Raw genomic sequence first — 18,855 nt, forward strand, 5'->3', positions numbered from 1 at the left:
GATGACGTCGGAAGTTCACTGAGGCTTTTTGCAGATGATGCTGTGGTGCATAGAGAGGTTGCAACAATGGAAAATTGTACTGAAATGCAGGAGGATCTGCAGCGAATTGACGCATGGTGCACGGAATGGCAATTGAATCTCAATGTAGACAAGTGTAATGTGATGCGAATACATAGAAAGGTAGGTCCCTTATCATTTAGCTACAAAATAGCAGGTCAGCAACTGGAAGCAGTTAATTCCATAAATTATCTGGAAGTACGCATTAGGAGTGATTTAAAATGGAATGATCATATAAAGTTGATCGTCGGTAAAGCAGATGCCAGACTGAGATTCACTGGAAGAATCCTAAGGAAATGCAATCCGACAACAAAGGAAGTAGGTTACAGTACGCTTGTTCGCCCACTGCTTGAATACTGCTCAGCAGTGTGGGATCCTCACCAGATAGGGTTGATAGAAGAGATAGAGAAGATCCAACGGAGAGTAGCGCGCTTCGTTACAGGAACATTTAGTAATCGCGAAAGCGTTACAGAGATGATAGATAAACTCCAGTGGAAGACTCTGCAGGAGAGACGCTCAGTAGCCCGGTACGGGCTTTTGTTAAAGTTTCGAGAACATACCTTCACCGAAGAGTCAAGCAGTATATTGCTCCTTCCTACGTATATCTCGCGAAGAGACCATGAGGATAAAATCAGAGAGATTAGCTCCCACACAGAAGCATACCGACAATCCTTCTTTCCACGTGCAATACGAGACTGGAATGGAAGGGAGAACCGATAGAGGTACTCAGGGTACCCTCCGCCACACACCGTCAGGTGGCTTGCGGAGTATGGATGTAGATGTAGACAAGCAACACTGCTTGAAATGAGCGCAGAAATCATTGCGGGACGTGAGATGAACGTATCCGCTAGGACAGTACGCCAGGCCTGGGCTCATGATCATACAGGGTGTTTCAAAAATGGCCGGTATATTTGAAACGGCAATAAAAACTAAACGAGCAGCGATAGAAATACACCGTTTGTTGCAATATGCTTGGGACAACAGTACATTTTCAGGGGGACAAACTTTCGAAATTACAGTAGTTACAATTTTCGACAACAGATGGCGCTGCAAGTGATGTGAAAGATATAGAAGACAACGCAGTCTGTGGGTGCGCCATTCTGTACGTCATCTTTCTGCTGTAAGCGTGTGCTGTTCACAACGTGCAAGTGTGCTGTGGACAACATGGTTTATTCCTTAGAACATAGGATTTTTCTGGTGTTGGAATTCCACCGCCTAGAACACAGTGTTGTTGCAACAAGACGATGTTTTCAACGGAGGTTTAATGTAACCAAAGGACCGAAAAGCGATACAATAAAGGATCTGTTTGAAAAATTTCAACGGACTGGGAACGTGACGGATGAACGTGGTGGAAAGGTAGGGCGACCGCGTACGGCAACCACAGAGGGCAACGCGCAGCTAGTGCAGCAGGTAATCCGACAGCGGCCTCGGGTTTCCGTTCGCCGTGTTGCAGCTGCGGTCCAAATGACGCCAACGTCCACGTATCGTCTCATGCGCCAGAGTTTACACCTCTATCCATACAAAATTCAAATGCGGCAACCCTCAGCGCCGTTACCATTGCTGCGCGAGAGACATTCGCTAACGATATAGTGCACAGGATTGATGACGGCGATATGCATGTGGACAGCATTTGGTTTACTGCTTATTTTTACCTGGACGGCTTCGTCAATAAACAGAACTGGCGCATATGGGGAACCGAAAAGCCCCATGTTGCAGTCCCATCGTCCCTGCATCCTCAAAAAGTACTGGTCTGGGCCGCCATTTCTTCCATAGGAATCACTGGCCCATTTTTCAGATCCGAAACGATTACTGCATCGCGCTATCTGGACATTCTTCGTGAATCTGTGGCGGTACAAACTGCCTTAGACGACACTGCGAACACCTCGTGGCTTATGCAAGATGGTGTCCGGCCACATCGCACGGCCGACGTCTTTAATTTCCTGAATGAATATTTCGATGATCGTGTGATTACTTTGGGCTATCTGAAACATGCAGGAGGTGGCGTGGATTGGCCTCCCTATTCGCCAGACAAGAACCCCTGTGTCTTCTTTCTGTGGGGACAATTGAAAGACCAGGTGTACCGCCAGAATCCAGAAACAATTGAACAGCTGAACCAGTACATCTCATCTGCATGTGAAGCCATTCCGCCAGACATGTTGTCAAAGGTTTCGGGTAATTTCATTCAGAGACTACGCCATATTATTGCTACGCATGTTGGATATGTGGAAAATATCGTAGTATAGAGTTTCCCAGACCGCAGCGCCATCTGTTGTTGACAATTGTAACTACTGGAATTTCGAAAGTTTGTCTGCCTGAAAATGTACTGTTGTCCCAAGCATTTTGCAACAAACGGTGTATTTCTATCGCTGCTCGATTAGTTTGTATTGCCGTTTCAAATATACCGGTCATTTTTGAAACACCCTGTATCTGATGGACCCCAGACGAGTGGAAAACCATGGCCTGGTCAGATGAGTCCCGATTTCAGCTCATAAGATCTGATGGTAGGGTTCGAATGTGGCGCAGACCCCACGAAACCATGAACCTAAGTTGCCCACAAGGCATCGTGCAAGCCCGTGGTGGCTCCGTAATGGTATGAGCTGTGTTTACACGGACTGGAACGGGGTCTTCTGGTCGAACTGCAGCGATCATTGACTGGAAATGGTTATGATCCGATACCTGGAGACCATATTCAGCCATTCGTGGACGCCATGATCCCAAAAAACAATGGGTTTATTATAATTGAGAATGCGTCATGTTACTGGGTCAAAATTGTCCGCGATTGGTTTGACGAACATTCTGGAGAGTTCGAGCATACATTTGGCCAGTCAGATCACTAAACATTAATCCCACCTTACATTTAGGGCACATAACGGAGAGATCAGCTCGTGCACAAAATCCTGCAGTAGCAACACTTCCGCTATTACGGACGGCTAGAGAGGCAGCATGCCTCAGTATTTCTGCAGCGGACTTCCAAAGACTTGAATGAGATTTTCACTCTGCAGCGGAGTGTGCGCTGATATGAAACTTCCTGAGAGGTTGAAACTGTGTGCTGAACCGAGACTCGAACTCGGGACCTTTGCCTGCGTCTGCAAGATTCGCAGGAAAGCTTCTGTAAAGTTTGGAAGGTAGGAGACGAGATACTGGCAGAAGTAAAGCTGTGAGGACGGGGCGTGAGTCGTGATTGGGTAGCTCAGTTGGTAGAGCACTTGTCCGTGGACGGCAAAGGTCCCGAGTTCGAGTCTCGGTCCGGCACACAGTTTTAATCTGCCAGGAAGTTTCCAAAGACTTGTTGAGTCCATGCTGCGTCGAATTGCTGCACTACGCAAAAGTAAGTCCGACACGATATTAGGAGACATCCCGTCACTTTCGTCACGTCACGACTCTGCTGGTACCTCTAACTTGGTGAGCAGGCTCCGCTGGACGCATCTGCGGCCCTGTAGACAGGAAGAGCGGCGGGCAACCAGACGGGCAGATAACGGCGCCTTCGACCGCGGAGGAGGCGCCCTCGGCAAACAGTCGCGGCCGGTCACTGCCTCGCGGGCTCACAAGCCCACACACCCACACCTGGCTGGCGCAATAGTCCGCCGGGTACAGCACGGGGCAGCAACACACGCGCAGGTACTGGGGACGCCCCCAGTCCGACACGGATTCTCAGTCTCACGACTGTCGCTAAGTACGGAGCAACGTAACCGATTTAAGCACATGTATTTCTACTGGTGACTGAGGGCGGCGTATTGAACAACAGCGCATCACTATTACGTCTTTTGCTGACTAATAATCACAGCCATTATATTTCATATGTTTTTGGGTTGATCAGTGTTGTGTTGGCAGAAGAGCCAACACCGTGTTACTAGTGGAGGCCGAAATGCACGCGTTTTAGCTCACGCAGGCTGGCGTGAGGAGGGAAGAACTATACTGACGTGGGGTCTGGAACATGACAAGGAATTAGAATTCAGAAAGCGGACGTAATTAGTTTGATACTTAACTTTAATTCATTAATGATAAACGTCACTCTTGACGGTACATGATTCACAATATTATCTGTTCAGAATACATTCGTAGTAACTGAATATGTCGCCTGCTACGTCGTAGCAAATGACGTAGCTGAAGGCTATGCTAAACAGTCGTCTCTGCAAATGAGAGCGTATGTAGTCAGTGAACCATCACTAGCAAAGTCGGCTGTACAGCTGGGCGAGTGCTAAGTGAGTCTCTCTAGACTAGACCTGCCGTGTGGCGGCGCTCGGTCTGCAATTACTGATAGTGGCGACACGCGGGTCCGACGTATACTAACGGACCGCGGCCGATTTAAAGGCTACCACCTAGCAAGTGTGGTGTCTGGCAGTGACCAAAAAAATACAAAAGTTCAAAAAATGTGCGACAGATGGCGCTTCATCTGATCAGAATAGCAATAATTAGCATAACAAAGTAAGACAAAGCAAAGATATGCTCAATATATCCACCATCATTCCTCAACAATAGCTGTAGTCTAGGAATTATGTTGTGAACAGCACTGTAAAGCATGTCCGGAGTTATGGTGAGGCATTGGCGTCGGATGTTGTCTTTCAGCATCCCTAGAGATGTCGGTCGATCACGATACACTTGCGACTTCAGCTAACTCCTAAGCCAATAATCACATGGACTGAGGTCTGGGGACATGGGAGGCCGAGCATGACGAAAGTGGCGGCTAATCACACGATCATCAAACGACACGCGCAAGAGATCTTCGACGGGTCTAGCAATATGGGGTGGAACGCCATCCTGCATAAACATCGCACGTTCCAGCAGGTGTTTATCTGTCAGGCTGGGGATGATACGATTCTGTAACATATCGGCGTATCTCTCAGCCGGCACGGTAGCGGTTACAAAACGAGAATCACGCATTTCCTCGAAGAAAAAAGACCTGATAACGGTACATGTGGTAAATCCAACCCATACCGTGACTTTCTCGTCGTGCAGTGAAGTTACCACGACAGTTCTAGTATTTTCGGTAGCCCAAATTCTGCAATTGTGGGCGTTGACAGACCCTCGGAGCGTGAAATGAGCTTCGTCGGTCCACAACACGTTACTCAACTAATCGTCATCTTCCGCCATCTTTTGAAACGCCCACACGGCAAATGCTCTTCGCTTCACTAAATCGCCAGGTAAGAGTTCACGATGCCGACGGGTTTTGTACGGATAGCGTCGGAGGGTACGCCTCAGTGCCAACCAAACAGTAGTGTATGGAATACCGGTGCGACGTGCGACTGCACGAGCGTTGACCTCCCCGTGCATAAACGAGCCCGCTAGTCTCCATTTCTTCCTGAACTGTCTCAGCAGCATTACGCCTTGTGATCGGTCGGCCACTACGGGGTCTATCGTCTAAACAACCCGTGGCTTCGAACTTCAAAATAATTCTCGCCACAGGTGCATTCGTCAACGGACCTTTACCCGTTCGCATCCCCTTCCTATGGCGATAGGATCGTAACGGTGAACTACCACATTCCCACTCTGATAATACGGCTTCACTAAAAGCGCCTTTTCAGGTAACATCAACATGCTGCGACTGCTGGTGCGTCTGATTCTGCCTCTTTTTTGTTTTTTTTCCCTTTATTGTTATTTTAACACCTATACAAACAGGTAGGCTGTCAGCGGCATGCTACGCCGCTCTTCAGCCATAGTGTTGACAATGACAGAACACAGGTTGGAGAAACAGAATGAACATAGTGATGGGCTAAAAAATAGTGGTCACAGATACATAAAAATAACACGGAACCTTTCACACTCGACGATAACGACACCGAAAACACGTTGACACGGCACATAGAACACTGACGAATCCGATGGCACAAGTGAAAGTAGAAGCGTGACGGTGGACACTAAAAACACAAAACGACGTCACACACACACGAGACACAGATGGTGATGATCTACGGCGCGCGAAAGTCCACGTAGTGTGTGCGAGGCCGGGGACCTGCCAAGAGGGGAAGAAAGGTGAGGGGGGGGGGGAGAGGGTGGGGAGGGGAGAACAAAGATGCCAATGGCTGAGGAGATGGGAGGAGGGGGAGAGGGACAGGGGAGGGGAAGCCCGGGGGAGGGGTGGGGAGAAAGGGAGGAGGGAGGGAGGGTGCCCAAAGGAACAGACAGAGGAAGAGGGAGGGAGGATCAAAGTTGATAGGAGGGTTAGATGGAGGGGAGTAGGACATCATCAGGGAGGGAGAGCTGCCAGAAGCCACCTTGGGAGAGGGTAAGGAGGGTGGAGAGATGGAGACCACGTGGGACGTGGGTATACAGGCGCGGCAGCGGGCGGGGTTGGGACAGGATGGGCGAGACAAGCGGGTGAGGAGGGTCGAGTTTGTGGGAGGTGTACAGGATCCGTATCCTTTCAAGGAAAAGGAGGAGGTGGGGGAAAGGAATGAGATCGTACAGGATCCGTGTGGGGGAGGGGAGACGGATGCGATAGGCGAGGCGGAGAGCATGGCGTTAAAGGATTTGAAGGGATATATAAAAGGAAGGGGGGGGGGCGGAGATCCAGGCTGGATGGGCGTAGCAGAGGATAGGGCGGATGAGGGATTTATAGGTGTGGAGGAGGTGGAGGGGTCCAGACCCGACGTACGGCCCGAAAGGAGCTTGAGGAGGCGGAGGCGGGAGTGTGCCTTGGCTTGGATTGTCTGGAGATGGGGGGTCCAGGAGAGGCGACGGTCGAGGGTGACTGATTCTGCCTCTCATTACTGCTCCTTTTATACACGATTGTCGTGCGCAGTCACAGACGTTTTGCTGTCCAGCGCCATCTGTCGGATATTTTGTGAACTTTGTTTTTTTGTTGTTGTTGTAATAAAACCCCATGTAATTCCAAGCATGTGTGTCAATTTTTACCTCTCTATCTACGTTATTCCGTGGCTTATTAAGTTTTCAAAGTTATACTGACTTTTTGATCACCCGGTACATATGGCAAGAATAGAGTTGCGCTCTACAAAAACTACGGTTGGGTGGTTTCAACACAAGACGTAAATGACGTAGTAAATGGTAAGGTTACTGGTGGTATTGATGGCACTAGTAGGAAAAGAAACGAAAATGAATGCGTGACAGAAATTTTTATTCGTTTGTTTATTTGGCACTTCGTACAGTGTTAGTCCACAATTCATTTTACATACTTACAAAATATAAACTGTATTTTATAAGTAATAAAAATTAGTTGATCGCTTAACTTCTGCGCTTTTACGTAACCAAAGCAGTTAGTATTTACACGTACAGATGTAACCATCTATAGAATTATTGTTGTTATCTTGTACTCAATAGAGCGTTCTTCATCTAGTTCAAGGACAAGAGTTTCTTGTTATTACTGATAAGTGCGAAAGTTGTTTATGACGAAAAGAAGCTTATTTTATGTAATCTCGACGAAGTATTGAAGCAGTAAACTGCCTATCGGCTTCTATCTCGGGTTCTTCGGCAGACGTTTAATTGGTGAAAAATCATTAGCCGGCCGCTGTGACCGAGCGGTTCTAGGAGCTTCAGTCCAGAATCGCGCTGCTGCTACGGTCACAGGTTCGAATCCTGCTTCGGGTATGGATATGTGTGACGTCCTTAGGTCAGGTAGGTTTAGGTAGTTCTAAGTCTAGGGGACTGATGACCTCAGATGTTAAGTCCCATAGTGCTTAGAGCCATTTGAACAATTTTTTTTAAAAATCTTTATACAAACATAGGCCGAAGAACCCGAGACAGAAGCTAACAGACAGTTTTTCAACAAGTGGCCACGAAAGTCTTAACAATTCTGTATTGAAACGATGTTTGATATGTTTCTGTTTTGACTTTTTTTTTAATTTTACGCTTTTTCCAGGGAAATGCCTATTCCAGTGAGATATGAAAAATTTATCTTTTTTGTTTTACTTTTTACTATAACATTCCACAGTTTCACATTACAAATCAACAATTTTCGAATGAAACATGAATTAAACACAGACAGTTACAATCCTGGTACCAATACTGTTTGTTGCTAAGCAACAGACAGAAGGACAACTTCACTATATGATTAAAAGTAGCCGAACACCAAGATGAAAATGACTTACAAGTCCGTGGCGCCCTCCATCGGTAATGCTGGAACTCATATGGTGTTGGCCCATCCTTAGCCTTGATGATAGCTTTCATTCTTCCAAGCATACGTTGAATCAGGTGCTGGAAGGTTTCTTGGGGCGTGGCAGCCCATTCTTCATGGAGTGCTGCAGTGAGGTGAGGTATCGATGTCGGTCGGTGAGGCATGGTATGAAGTCGGCGTTCCAAAACATCCCAAAGGTGTTCTATAGGATTCAAGTCAGGACTCTGTTCAGGCCAGTCCATTACAGGTATGTTATTGTCGTGTAACCCTTTCGGCACAGGCCGTGCGCTATGAACAGGTGCTAGGTCGTATTGAAAGATGCCATCGCCATCCCCGAATGGTTCTTCAACAGAGGGAAGCAAGAAGGTGCTTAAAAATCGTTGTAGTCCTGCACTGCGGTAGTGCCATGCAAAACAAGAAGGGGTACCAGCCCCCCTCTGTGAGAAACACGACCATACCATAACACCACAGCCTCCGAATTTTACTGTTGGCACTACACACGCAGTCAGATGACGTTCACAGAGCATTCGCCATACCCACACCCTGCCATCGTATTGCCACATTGTGTACCGTGATTCGTCACTCCACATAACGTTTTTCCACAGTTCAATCGTCCAATGTTTACGCTTCTTACAACAAACGAGGCGTCGTTTGGTATTTACAGGCGTGATGTGTGGCTTACGAGCAGCCGCTCGACCATGAATTCCAAGTTTTCGCACCTCCCACTTAACTGTCATAGTACTTGCAGTGGATCTTGATGCAGTTTGGAATTCCTGTGCGATGGTCTGGATAGATGTCATAGATGTCTGCCTATTACGCATTACGACCCTCTTGAACTGTCGGCGGTCTCTGTTAGTCAACAGACGAGCCTGATCTGTACGCTTTTGTGCTGTACGTGTCTCTTCACGTTTGTACTTCACTATCACATCGGAAACAGTGGACGTAGGGATGTTTAGGAGTGTGGAAATCTTGCATACAGACTTATGACACAAGAACACCCAATCACCTGACCACGTTCGAAGTCCGTGAGTTCCGCGGAGCGCCCCATTCTGCTCTCTCAAGATGACTATTACTACTGAGGTCGCTGATATGGAATACCTGACAGTAGGTGGTAGCACAATGCAGCCAATACGAAAAACTTCTGTTTTTAGGGGTGTACGGATAGTTTTGATCACTTATTGTATCTCCAACAATAATGTTCCTTAAGTTACGCGGCGCTTTATACAGTATATTCTTAATCAGTTTATAGACGGCTCACCGCTGTCACATTTTACGGGAATCGACTGACACACTCATAGCGTAACCAAACAAAACGATCAAAATGGGGTAACGCCCAATAGGTATGCGACGCACCTAGAGTACAGGTAACGCGATTACTATCTTAACTGACCAAAACTACAAGGAAAATTGCTGCAGACTAAGCTTACTTACGATAGTCTACCGTAGCATACTGTATTTTTACAACTCTAGGCAAGAGCAAGCCATTAATGCTTATTTTGCCCTGGGGAGCGGGTTGGGTAATGAAGTGTGGACGTGAAACAGTGGTGCAGTACGACCGCGCAGAAAACTTCAGATCGTACGTAAAGTTTGTAGCGTGTTCGTGGGAAAACTTCTCATCATGGAGAAAAAACAACAAGCACACTAATGTGGGTAGATTGTAAGGTACCACACAGAAATCTATATGCACTTGTACCCGTTACACCCTGTATTAAAAAAATAAAAACAGTTATCTTTTATTTCGCCAACTCAGTTACACATTTGTCTTACGCCATGACTAGTTTCGATCGAAGTTGCAAGCGGTCTCAGGCGCTGCAGTCATGAACTGTGCAGCTGGTTCCGGCGGAGGTTCGAGTCCTCCCTTGGGCATGGGTGTGTGTGTTTGTCCTTAGGATAATTTAGGTTAAGTACTGTGTAAGCGTAGGCACTGATGACCTTAGCAGTTAAGTCCCATAAGATTTCACACACATCTGAACATTTTTGATCGAAGTTGATAAACAGCAGATATATTTAGTTCTGCAAGCAAACAGTCATGTCCACACAGGAAATACACATCAGTATTCTACATAAATCTGAAGAAGATCAACTTTTATCGAAACGAGCCATCCTAGGTCAACCGGCCGGTGTGACCGAGCGGTTCTAGGCGCTACAGTCTGGAACTGCGTGACCGCTACGGTCGCAGGTTCGAATCCTGCCTCGGGCATGGATGTGTGTGATGCCCTAGGCTAGTTAGGTTTAAGTAGTTCTAAGTTATAGTGGACTGATGACCTCAGAACTTAAGTCCCATAGTGCTCAGAACCGTTTGAACCATCCTAGGTTACCGAGAAACTCGTTGTCAACAACATGCGTGGTTGTCAACCAAACAGTGTTTAACGAAGGCGTTCTCTGGAGATGAAAGACGTGAGGGACATGACATACTGTATAAGAAAAGCACAGAACACGAATAATTTAGTCATGTGTATGACATAAAAATTTACATCAAACTTGACGCAGAAAGCCCACACTGCATTCTCGAGATGAAGTATCAATCACGAAAAGAGCAAAGTGTATAATGAATATCTCTACGTATTTATTTATACATTTATTTTATCACGCTCCCTCGTAGAGGCGTCCTCAGAGAGGTAACTGCTCAGTCTGCATAGTATTTGAGCGGTACAAAATAATAATAATAATAATAATAATAATAAAGCGATGAATGTAAATATCATTGCAATGTCAGTCTCATTAAGATTATGTAACGTAACTTCCTCATACACCAAGGTAGATGCTTCTCCAATATTCTGCCTAGATCATTTACCGTCTATTAATAAAAAGACAGGAGTTTCACATAAATGCATAATGTTTGCTTCACTGGTTATCTTTTGTTTCGATATGGACGAAAAAGAAATAGAAAGAATTTAAAAGTTTCTTTATGGAACTCTTAGTACTGAAGAACGAGGATAACATTTAACCTTTGTAACATTTTTGTCTTCTCATAATGTCACGAAGTCGCGAAAGAAATGTCTTGTGCTGTGTACCTGACGCGCGCCGTGGCCTAATTACATCACCAACAGCGAAGTAAAATTTAATCGGCGTACCCGGACCCACTCCCTGCTCTCCTTGCCTTGTGAAACACTTCTGATAACGATAGCCAGCCTCAGTAAAGCCATGAGACAAGGTTACCTTCTCACGGCTACAACAGCATTGACATGGGCCTTGAAGGTATCAAGCAACAATTCAGATAGCCTCTTTAACCGACCTCTGGACCGGGAAAAGTACAACGTGAACAGCGTACGAGAAAACCTACAGACAAGTTGCTAGCAACATCTTAGGAATATCAGAAAACTTAAGTCTTGGATTGGGGTTTATTAAGCTTAAGAGTCGCTCACACAAAAATAGTGCTCGTCTGTTGTGTTCGCAGAGTTGTGTTAGTAGAGTGAAGACGAGTGTAGGAGCTGAAGTAGAAACTGGTCTACAACAGAGAATTGTGTTGTCTTTCATATTATCCATCACAGCCATGGTCAAAATTCATAAGAATATTAAACAGAAATTAGGAAGAGATGCAACAAAAACCATGTTGTTTGCAGAAGACATTGTGGTATGGGTGAGGGCTAAATGCAAATGCAAGTATCCAAAAGATAGAAGAATTTTTGATGAGGATAAGCACAGAAAAGGGAAAAACAATAGTGATGGTAAGAGAATGGAAGGAAGCAAGGGAAAGATAAAAGTGAATAGAAAAACATTAGAGGTACCGATAATGAAAAATTTCAAATACTTAGTAATATGGTAAGTTATGAGGGCAAGCTAGCCGAAGAGATTGGGGGAAAAATGCAACGAGCAAATAGCGACTACCAAAGTCCGGGTCGTTTTCTGTGGAACAGAGGCTTCCCAACGGGAAGCAAATATGTCCCATTCGACTTATTATGAAAGCATCCTAGCATATGCAGCTAGCACATACTTATTATGAAAGCATCCTAGCATATGCAGCTAGCACACGGATTACAACGAAAAGGAAAGAGGGAAGAATGCAGATAACAGGGATGAAATTTTTAAAAACTATTGAAAGCACGACAAGAAAGCGTAGAACGAGAAATGCGAACATCCGGAAGAGGACGGGTATCATGGAACTTCAGGAGAAGATAGAGGAAACAAAGTTGAAGTGGTATGGACAAGTCCTGACGATGAAAGAGGAGAGAGTGCGAGAAAAAAAAATCTGGAAGGTTAACTAGAAAGGGACCACGAAGAAGAGAGAGAAAGAAATGCGCAGTGAGGGAGTCTACAGAGGAGAAGGAAAGAAAATCAGATTATTTAAAGAAGGATAAGAGTGGCGGAGATACTGACAACGATGGAGGTCATTGGTTCACAAGCAAACGCAGGAAGCTGGAAACGGGCAGTGAAGAAGTCAGTCACGTAACACATTTGAGTTTTCATCGAAACAATACAGTTCACTTCACGAAGAGTTCATTTCTTCGCCCAACAACTGAGTGAACTGTCGCAGTGGCTTCACACGGGGCTCGCATTCAGGAGGACAAGGCTTTATATTCCCATCCGACAAACCAGGTTTCCGATGGTTACATCGATCAAGGCAAATGCCGGGATGGTTGTGCAAAAAGGTCTCTGTTGCTTTCCTGCCCCGTATCTAATGCCTTCATTATCGAAGGGACATTAGATATCAATCTCATTTTTCCTTCTTCGATGGACACTTGCTCTAGGTTGCTGCTAGTCACGCAGTCCAATACAGGTCTTCCGCAGAATCGTGATACAACCTGGGGCAGAAGTGCAGCACACCTAGCAAACTCAACTACGTTTTCAGCATTAGTCACTGCACTTAAGATGTTTATTTACTGTCCTGAGAATCAACGCTTCCGTTGTTTGAAAAGGAGAAGCTTCTGTATGTAATCATGGCGTTATGTACCCCACAAGATACCTAGTAGCTGGTTCGAATCCTTAGTTAGGTTTAAGTAGTTCTAAGTTCTAGGGAACTGATGACCGCAGATGTTAAGTCCCGTAGTGCTCAGAGCCATTTGAACCATTTTTAGTTTCGTTTTAGCAGTGTCTGTTTTCCTAGACGTGAGGTAGTCGCTGTCAGACATTTTGTATTATTGCTTTGACCCACACGATATTTTTCTTCTCGTCGAGTTACGTGTTTAGAGAAAAGAGGAACTACATTAGCAGTTTTCCTTCAATAAAATATATGTAACGTAATGTCTTTGGCACTTTTCCGCCAAACATTGCAACTTATCCTGCTCGGGCTGCATATTTTGTTGTGTTGACGGGAGAACATTTAATGATTCATGGGACAGTCGACGAAGACATGATGTTGAATATGTATTAGTAGGGCAAGAATTAATTGAGTTTTGTTGCCCTATGCTATACTTAAATGTTCTGATAGGAGAACATCTTCTGTTTTTGTAGCCCTGTTTTCCTGAGTTGCATGTAACATTACATCATGTTGATAATTATTACTTTGTGGACTGTCTGACTACAGCTGAATGAAACACAATTTTTGTGCCATACCGTTTCACCTTTACATTCTGCAAGGCATCTTCACTGCCCTGGAATATGTACATATTTTTGCTATTTAGATTACATTTTGGCCAATGTACCTATAGGTTATAAACAAACAGTTCTGGTGGTTGCTGTTTGCTATTGTGTGGCAATATTTTGAACTGTACTTAGACGTTGCGTGGATGATTTTTTACATATTACGTTCCTGTTGCATTTTTGGTGTTGTTCCTCTTCCTATAAATGCCAGTTTGCGGTTTTCTTTACCACACTTCACAGCACTAAGAACTGAATACTTGTTTTGATGCAATGTTTTGGGTTGAGTTGCCGACAGTAAGAAGTTACTGCCAAACATCGAATGTTATTGCCAACTTTCGTGTGTAATTATTGAAGTATCTGTGATTTGTTTGTGTATACATTTTTTGTGTGTATGTGTGTGTGTTTTGGTGAGATATAATACTTTTTTCTGATAGGGTAACTTATGATACTTTGTGGACAGTTTATAGAGGCATCATGTTGGATGTATTCCAATGGGAGAAAACTGTCAATGTAGTTTCGTTGCACTGAATCTGAAAACTGGAATTTGATCTCCAGGCATTTGTAGTTCAATGAAAAGAACGTGCTTGAATGCTGGAATTCAAGACAGTAGTAGTTCCGCAGTGTCACTGCTTTCTTCTTGAAACAGAATAAAAGCTGTAGCTGCAACAGTGGATTTCATAAATAAATAATTTTGAAAATTAAAGATGATGATGATTTTTTTTCTTAAAAAATCGTTTTCCATGATGCTTTTGTCAGTACGTCTTCATCACAAAGTCCAATATCGAGCAGCCTTACAGCTGAGTGCGGAACTTACATTTCCAGAATCGTTAGTGGAGTGTTACCTTGAAAAACAGTCACAACCAGAATGGGTAAATTAGTATTACGGAAAACCGCTTTCGGGAGGCCATACAAACATAGTGCTTTCAGCTGCACCAGCCACAGCTCGCTTAGAGGAACAAGTGCCACCAGCTGCAGATAATCTGTTCATCGTCACGTGGAGCCCTGATAACACTGACTCACAGCTGTGCTATGCGAGCGATACCTCCTAAGCAGCTGATACATACTCATCAGGTGGCCGGTGATCGGGGCACTCGAAATCCCGCTGGTTCTTGCATTGTCTTGAGAAATTCCGCGAAATGCGCCGTTCGTCGCTGGAACAGGTAACTTACCGGGACCTGTCAGTGGCGCGACAAACGTGACGTCAGTGATGACAGGGAGTGGAGGGGGGGATGGAGAGGTGTGGGTGGGGGGAGCGCCACAGACAGTCTTCCACGGCGCCGCCTGCAGAACTTATTTACAAGGCTTCGCACGCGGCTAACCGCAGACGGTGCTGTTCGCTTTCCCCTGTGCTGTGTGTATGAACTGATAAGCTCTCACCTGCGGTATGCGACGTGGCTATCGGGATGAGAATTGCCCGAGATTATCTTTCGTCACTCTAAGTCCAGGCAATTGCGAGTGAACTGTTTGATGACGTACGAGGCGTGCTAAGATCAATGTTATATGATGCCAATACGTACAGTACCTATATAAGCCACGCCCCATTTTCAAATTGCAGTAATAGTTTGTATTTCTTTTTACTTATCATTATTTGACCTTCGGGCGCAAAATCCACTCAACCGCTTCCAGCAAACATGGCGAGTCCAAGCTCCACAGAAAAAAATTCGGATGCTGTTTAGAGGAATTTTCTCTGTACCAGAAATTTTCTCTGTAGTTTCGTATGAGAGACTCGACTTCTCAGTGGCTCGGTATAAGTAAGTGCTTTTCATGAAATGTATTCACGATTGAGAGTAATAACAACGATCAGCTGTATAAGGGAGTGATGACAGTGGAAACCTGTGCCAGATTGGGACTCGAACCCGGAATCCTCGCTTTACGCGAACAGTCGCTTTAACCACTTTGGCTACCCGTGCACGACTCACGACCAGACCCAAACTTCCATATGTCGTCCCTCATGCGTCACAATCCACTCTTATACACAAATGTAATACGATGCTGCAGTGTCCATATTGCTAAGAAGAACGACCCAACGTTCCTTCGATCATACACGTTTGACTCCTTTTTATTTGTGAAGCTTCATCAGTGGCCTGTAATACTGATTTTTTTGTTTATCAGATTTGCGTTGTATAATAATCACCGTTTTGTTACTACATTATAGTTTTTTGTTATTAGTTTGTTGTTGGGAGAGGAACAACCTCCTGTAACACAATTTTCGTGATTTAAATTAATATTTGTTTCTGCTTACGATTCTTTCTCTTATTAGTGCACTTCTTTTTAACAACACAGGCTCTGCAATATCGCGTAGTTGCGTTTCGTTCGATTTATTAGCCCCATTTCTCTTTGTATCGTTATTGTTCAGAAAAAATTTCTGTACAGTATCGTATATTTGGATGCTATGTGCTGTGTGTTTTGATTGGAAACAAACTTGTTCTGGTCACTGAAGGAATTTAATGTTGTCAGCAGTGATACATACCTTACTCTTCGCCTTCAAGGTAGTATTCAGTACTGTTCGCTCTTGCCTGAATTGTTTTTTTCCCGGTAGTATCAGTCGTACGTTGTCAGTGACACACAGCAGTGTTAGCAGTTTTATAGATGAAGTCTTAGCTTATATGCACCTCGTGTTCAGTCACTGCAGTGGAAATGCGGCCGAAGGACTCTATCCTAAGCTGTCGCGCAGCAACGGTGACCGCAACACAGACAGCACTTTTCCATCATGTGAATATTGTTGAATTATCGTGTGTTTTGCGTTGTGCGTTTTGGTGTTTGCGTATTACAGGCTTTTTCATTGTTGGAAAGGTACTTTCACAGAATTACTGGTGACTGGGGTAACAAATCGCATAAATCACAATTACATCATTACTCTGTAACGAGCCACCTAGGACGACGTTATCTTGTAGTAAAATACTCCCAAGATATCTCTGAATAGCGTACGAAGGTTTGTTGCTGGAGTACAGACATGAAAACACATCGTCATTTTTTATGTTTTCCCTCGTTAGGTGCTTCTGTATTCTTGGTATGTGATTTGTTTAACGAAAAAACACGCATAAAAAAACTTCTGCATCAAGTCGGTTCCGAGAGTTCCGGAAGCTGTACAGAAAACTGTAATAGAGATCAACATAAACATAATTTCCACTCTTTTTTTCGCTCATCAAAACCACACATTACTTGTTGTACCACCATACAGCGAGACGTTCAGAGGTGGTGGTCCAGATTGCTGTACACACGGGTAACTCTAATACCCAGTAGCACGTCCTCTTTCATTGTTGCATGCCTGTATTCGTCGTGGCATACTATCCACAAGTTCATCAAGGCACTGTTGATCCAGACTATCGCACTCCTCGACGGCGATTCAGCGTAGATCCCTCAGAGTGGTTGGTGGGTCACGTCGTCCACAAACAGCCCTTTTCAATCTGTCCCAGGCATGTTCGATAGGGTTCATGTCCGGAGAACATGCTGGCTACTCTACTCGAGCGATGTCGTTATCCTGAAGGAAGTCATTCACAAGAAGTGCACGATAGGGGCGCGAATTGCCATCCATGAAGACGAATGCCCAGCCAATATGCTGCCGATATGGTTACACTGTTGGTTGGAGTATGGCATTTACGTATTGTACAGTCGTTATGGCGCCTTCCATGACAACCAGCGGCGTTCATCGGCCCCACACAATGCCACCCCTAAACAGCAGGGAACCTCCACCGCCGGCCGTGGTGCCCGAGTGGTTTTAGGCGCTTCAGTCCGGAACCGCGCGACTGATACGGTCGCGTGTGTGATGTCCTTAGGATAGTTAGGTTTAAGTAGTTCTAAGTTCTAGGGGGCTGATGACCTCAGATGTTAAGTCCCATAGTGCTCAGAGCCATTTGAACCATTTTTTTGAACTTCCACCTTGCTGCACTCGCTGGACAGTGTGTCTAAGGCGTTCAGCCTGACCGGGTTGCCTCCAAACACGTCTCCGATGATTGTCCGGTTGAAGACATATGCGACTCTCATCGGTGAAGAGATGTTATGCCAATCCCGAGCGGTCGATTCGGCATGTTGTTTGGTCCATCTGTACCGCGCTGCTTGGTGTCATGGTTGCAAAAATGGACCTCGCCATGGACGTCGGGAGTGAAGTTGTGCATCATGCAGCCTATTGCGCACAGTTTGAGTCGTAACATGACGTCCTGTGGCTGCACGAAACGCATTATTCAAGGTGGTGGCTTTGCTCTCCATGTGCCTCCCAGCCATTATCCGTAGGTAGCGGTCATCGACTGTAGTAGTAGCTTTTGGGCGGCCTGAGCCAGGCATGTCATCGACAGTTTCTGTCTCTTCGTATCTCTTCACTGTCCAACGGAACTTGTTTACGCAGACTATCTGACTGTGATGTCAGATTTCAGTCATCAGTGGAGTGCAAATATCACAGTTAAAGTTAGTCTGCGTAAACCATGTATTTCGTCTACTGAAGCAGCATATATAAGGATCGTGATGACCCCTTCAGCATCAACAAACACCTGAAGATGGCGCACTGAAGCGCCGAAACTGGTAGCTACACAAGAAGTAAGATCATAAGGAAGACTGTAGACCTTACTTACAATAGTGAACAGCCGTGGTCCCCAAGACCTCCAGTCATAAAGGTGGAAACACGAAAGCTTTTCATTTAGTTTCATTAGAAGAATCACATCCCAAAAAGAGATACGTATCACTGCAAAACGTAATAAAGCACGGACATGAGCCATCCAACATGAAACCGGAAGCGAAAATTGTGAGGACGAACAATCACATCAGTAAACTAACATTACACGGAAATTTCACCTACAAAAAATCTCTCAAATGAGCACTGAATAAATAAGTATAAAAGACAACTCGTCGATCACTTTAGCTGCTAAAACAATAACAAGGAAAAATCAATAATTACACATTGTTTTTAACATCTCCTGCCCACGCCCTTCATGTCGCCATAGTCGACAATTAACGTAAAGGAGAGAAGGCGTATGCGCCATCTGTGTGTGAATGCTTAACAATTCGTACTTCGTGAGGTAGAGATGGGGACCAACCCTGAATTTACGTTAAAAAACCGTGGAAAATCGCCTAAAAACTCCACTGAGACAGACCACCGTGCCAGGCAACCGATTGTCAATTCACCGCGAGGGGTCGCTCCTGTTGTGGTTCAACTCGTCATATCAATCAATGGTACAATAGTGTAGCACCAAATTCGTTCTTAAGATGTAAAGAATCTA

This window comes from Schistocerca gregaria, chromosome 4 (genome assembly GCF_023897955.1).
Source record: "Schistocerca gregaria isolate iqSchGreg1 chromosome 4, iqSchGreg1.2, whole genome shotgun sequence".
Lineage (NCBI taxonomy): Eukaryota > Metazoa > Arthropoda > Insecta > Orthoptera > Acrididae > Schistocerca > Schistocerca gregaria.